This window comes from Lutjanus erythropterus, chromosome 9 (assembly GCF_056507025.1).
Source record: "Lutjanus erythropterus isolate fLutEry1 chromosome 9, fLutEry1.hap2, whole genome shotgun sequence".
NCBI lineage: Eukaryota > Metazoa > Chordata > Actinopteri > Lutjaniformes > Lutjanidae > Lutjanus > Lutjanus erythropterus.
In genome coordinates, this window is record NC_139325.1 from 27,923,505 (window position 1) to 27,929,116 (window position 5,612).

The window sequence follows — 5,612 nt, forward strand, 5'->3', positions numbered from 1 at the left end:
TCTTTAATTGAGACCATATTCACCCCCATGAGTCCTTAATGAGATGGAATATGTTGCATTTAATATCCTACTAGAAGAGTGCAGATCTCTGCCAGAAAGCCAACAAAGAATATTCAGATTTAACCCCTTTGTAATCACCAACATTTTGAATAGTAACTGTACTTTAATTAAATTTTTTTTATTTATTTTTGATTGTTTATATTGTAATTGAATTGTATATTTGTAATCTCTACAGTGACAGTGAATTATTTCATGAGTATCATCATAATTTAATCAGTTCATCCTTGAGTCCATGTGGACATTTGTGCCAAACTAGAGGAAATTCCCTCAAAGTGTTCTTGCAATACATGTTAAAAGAAATGGGGCAGGCAGCCGGACGATCCCAAAACATAATGCCACTGGCCATAAAAGCAGGTTTTTCAAGGTTTTTGAAAAAGTGTGAATCACAGAGGTCCTTCAGCACAAAGTCATAGGCACAAAAATATTAGGCTGATCAGTCCAGAAGTATGCAAATTAAGCCGGCTGGTCACATGCAACCAATTGCATAAAAAGGATGCAATCATATTATTATAAAAGATACATTTCTTGATATTAAACTGCTTATAAAGTGGTGGAACTCCACCTACACCAGCTGCAACATGCAATGATGTAGTGAGTAACAGATAAATGTGCCATTGTGCTAAAATCAGTGATTTTACTTTTAATACATTTTAGTTCTACTAAGTACATTTTACTTAGATTTTGATAGGGTATTTTTATAGTGTGCCTGCTACTGCTACCTGTGTAAAATTTCTGAAGACTTCTTCCACCACTATTGATCAATTATGACGAGTGATGGGGACAAGAACAAAGACACTGAACGAGGAGGAAGTGTGAAGGTCATATTTTAAAGCTATTAGCCCACTTTGAGAAAGTGACAAGCAATTTAGTGGTACAAACTCAAATAGGTAATAAAATACGTGCAGTGAGTGCTCTTATTTGAGGGCATTAACAGTCTTTTGTGTCTCCTCTCATATCCACTGGGTTCTGTATTGGAGCCAGCATCAGTATCATCAGTACCTCAAAATAAATGTATGCGTTACTTTTAAAAATGTTCTCTGAATATGAACAAAATATATCTGAGGAGCAGTTTTATGACAAATATTTGATTCACAAGTAGACTTTAATATGAAGCAATGAGCAGAATATTTTCTAAATCAAAAAATCCTGCCTGATATAAATGCTGTGATGAAATTTTGTGACATGTTCTGTCATTTTCTCATTCACTGACAGATTACTTTTATGGCAAAGTAACTTAGAAAAGCTCCAGAGATGTAAAGCCATTTGGAGTGGTACAGGACTAAATGAGTATACTTGGCAAAACTGATTTAAAGACATCATGCAAGAAGTCTGTCACAGCTGTCATAATTAACAATAAATAAATTTAAAAAAAAGAAGTCACAGAGGCACCGGCCCTCAGGCTGGTGATTCTTACTATCACTGACAGCTGGGGCCAAAGGGAAAATCTGAATTAGAAAAAACACTAATCAAAATAAAAATGATTTTCAACAACAGAGCAAAGCAGTTGTGCAGGCAGGTACTGGCTGGCTGTTAGAAATTGTGCGGAGGAGTTTGGGTACACGGATTCGAGTTGTTGAGCTGTTGTGGCGGCAACCTAAGAACCCACTGGTGGACACCAGCAGTGAAGGAAGCTTTCAAGCAGCCTTTTGTGATTGGATGGGTCATGAGTCTCCTCAAGCACAAGGCCAGAAGGGCTCACGCTCAAGCAAAAAACGTTGTATGTGAGGATTTTCCGGGGGAAGCTACAGAGAAGGACTTTCGGTTGGTCTCACGGCAGTTCTGACAAACCTTTCGACTTCTCAGGAGGAGAAAACAAGGTGGTGGTTAGCCAGGGAGGAGAATCGCTGGCCTGGACTGTTGAGTGGGGAGAGAGCATATTGGGGAGCTGCTAAGCTAAACCAACACAGCCTCTGTGGAGGAAGCAGTCTGAAGACTCAGGGGAAGCCTCATCAACACCCCTGGGAGACACTGCTCAAGTAATCAACAAGCTCCTCAGCGGCGAGATGCTGAGATGGATGAGATTTACCCTGCGATGCCGAAGGCTCTCAACATTATTGGGCTGTGTTTGCTGACAAGCCTCTTCAGTGTCATGTGGAGGTCAGGGACAGAGCAGAAGACCGAGGTGATGGTTCCCATTTTCAGAAAGGGGGACTGGAGGGAATGTTTCAATTATCGATAAACAATTATCATCAGACCGGCTGATGAAGAGCAGTGTTGCTCGAAACGTGTGGTCGGTACTGCAGGTGTACGGTGTACCAGAGCCTTTGCTACAAGTCGTCCAGTCCTTGCTGACCTTGTTCTTGGCAGTGGTCGTCAGTGTCTCTGCCAGGGTTTGTCCCCTTCTCCGATTCTGTTCAGGATCTCAAGGCGCAGTCAGGATGTCTGGATGAGAACCTAAGAACTGCATCAGTGCTTTTTGCAGATGACGTGGTTCTGTTACCTTCAACATGTACAGCAGCAGTTTGCAGCTACATTTAAGAAATCAAAAATGAATGATGTATTAAATTCAACTACCCAGCAGAATATAAAGTAATATAAAATGCTTTACCTGTACCAGCAGCAACATTAACAACATTAATCATTTAAACAAATGCCCCATTCTCCATCCAACTTAGCAAATACTGGACTTAAACTCCTTCCATTCAGGCAGGTTTGCAGCATGTGACCGTGTGACACCCCTGAAACACCTTCAGCCAGCAGTTTCTCTCATCCAAATTCGCAGGAGAACCAGAGCCAAATATTTCAGCTCTCTGGGGCACAAGGCATCAGCTGAACCTTTGATTGAATGGACTTTGTAATCCATGTTATGCATAAGGTCAGTCTATTCATCAATAGTACACTAGAATTAAAATTTGTGTGAATAACCTTTCACTTTTCACTCTTTTTTAAAATCCTACGGTGCTTGAATGGTAATGCTGGCTGACAGGGTGAAGAGAAAATCCTTTTTTTGCTTCCTTTTGGTTGAAAAAAAAAAATTCTTGCACTAACATTGATTTGATCCAAATAAACTGAAGAGCCAAAACCTCAGTGGGTCTGATAAAGAGAAGAAATGTCCCTGTTTTATGGTCTTACGACATTACAATATAGTAGGTTTAACGTCTTTTTTTTTGTAGAGTAACAAAGAGGAATACACCCTTTAAATCAAAGTGGAAACAGATCTCTACAAAAGTCAAAATGAATTACAAATAAATAATACAAAATACTTTTATGGATTAGTATCCAACCCCTCTAACACAACACTGCAAGAACAAAGTTATAAATCTGACAAGAAAGAAGGAAGGCAAACTATCAAAGGGAATAACATCTGAAATCTTATAATAATTAAAGAATAACATTAACTGGTTGAACACATCCAACACTGTGTGCCAGTGATAATGAGGATTAAAACTAGAGTCAAACAATATTTGTCTATCTTAGCAGACAGGCAAGGTCACTGCTAAGACTCACTGGGGATATAAAAATGCTAAAAGCAAAGAATAAATCTGACTAGGTGAGATCAAGGTGACAGGAATAAGGTGGAAACTCTGGATTTCGAGCCTGTCAAATGGGACCATTTGAAAGCAGCCCGTCCTCCTGCCCGCCATCTTCAGGACATATATGCATTTAAATGAAATATGACATCGTTCCAGGATGACGCTGTCAGCTGCTGTAAATTTTCCTTCTTCCGGCCTAAATGGATTCGACCTTGCACTCTCCTGTTTATCAAAAGCAAATCATTATCTAATACAAGGTCACAGGAAGTGGAACTAACATTAACATTACAGTACAATAAAACAATCTGATCCATTGCTTCTATATGGTCCAATGTCGATTTTAAGTAACATCCCCATTTTATGCCTGGCAACCTATCCAGCTACTTTACTCCTTTTTTTTCAGTATTTATTTGGGCTTTTCTACCTTTGACTTATACGATAGCTGAGGATATGACAGGAAAGATGGAGAAAGAGTCGAGGAGTGACATTCAGCAAAGGGCCATAGGCAGGAGTCCAACCCACTACTGCTGAACAGGACTCACAACCTCAGTACATGGGATGTACGACTGAGCTACCACACCCCGGGTACTTCACTCCTGGGTCAAGCTACCACCCCTTTTTGACTGGAAACAACCACGCTAATTTGACTGGTGTTCAATACTAATTTCGAGTTCTTTGCCAGTTTAAGTGAATAAAATAAGAAAACTGCATTGCTGTTTTGCTGTTAGGAGCTCAAATCCTTTGGCCTGTCAGGTGAGCAATTATGAAATGTCTTTGCCAATCAACGCCTGGCATACATCAAAAAAAAAAGGGAAAAAAAAGAAATCAGTGTCCTGCTTGTATGGCTGCTCTCATCCATACTTTAAAAAAAAGAGGCAGAGCCTGAGGAAACTAATAGCAGCATTTCAGTTTGTTACACGACTCTCTGGAGGTCACGTTGAATCTGTTTTTGCAGCCTTTCACACGGTTCAGCTCCATCGTCTCTCTCCACAAAAATGGCCTGAAAAAGTCTGTCATTTTACAATCCAGAAAAAAAAATTAATAGATGACTAAAGTTTTTTTTCCAATTGTTTGATGTTCTTTATTTCATAACGAAGTAATGGAAAACTTAAAATGAAAATGCAGCCTTGAAGTAACAGCGTACCATTGCGGATTCCCACCCTGACATTTTTTGGTATTGTGTATTTAGGTTTATATACTGTTGCACCAATATAAGATGGGCTGTAAAACGTATTGATAACTATTTTGTTGAAATTTTTATGATGCCAAGAAGGACAACACAAAAACACCGAAAACAAGCATTCAAATGCAACACTGAAACGTGACTCACTGTCTTGGTTTGAAGAGGATTCTGATAGTTTGGTTTGATAGATTATTGATGTAAAGTTTGCTGAAATATATTTACACACTTTGACACATTCATTCCTATAAGCTGTTCCACAACAGTACGATGTTTCCTGAGTTTAATGTCCAGACAAACAAATGTAGGAAAAAAAGTTAATTTTAATGTTTTTCAATTTCAAATTGCATAAATTTTAAACTGGTGAAGAGACTGAATATTTTCCATTAATATTGTGATACAGGTTATTCAAATTTTAAATAATAACTTTTTTTTTTTTCATTCTTTCCCATAATGGTATGATGTTGCTTCAAGGTAACACAACCTAAAGTGCACCCTGAAAAATGTATTTACTGAAAAGTATGTTTACTTTGTCTATTTTAAAAACCAACAAAACATTACATTTTTTATGGCGTCATAATGCCTGCTATAGAGGGTTAGAAAAGCATCCAACCCTTTCTATCTTTCCTGCAGCCTCTCTCCCTCCCCCCTCCATCCTCTCTCTCTCTCGTCCACATTCCATCTTTCTAATCCCCTTGACTGAAGAGCAGAAGACCCAGCGGCTTCGGGGTGCAAAGCAGGACGAGAAGTAAATTAGAGAGAGGAGAGAGGGCTCGAGACGAGAGAAGGAATGAAAAGGAGGAGAGTGGCTCTCGAGCTGCAAACACAGAGAGGAGAGCACAGGAAGGGGTGAGAGGAGCTGCAAAGAGAGCTTAGTGAATAAAAATGAAAACAACCCC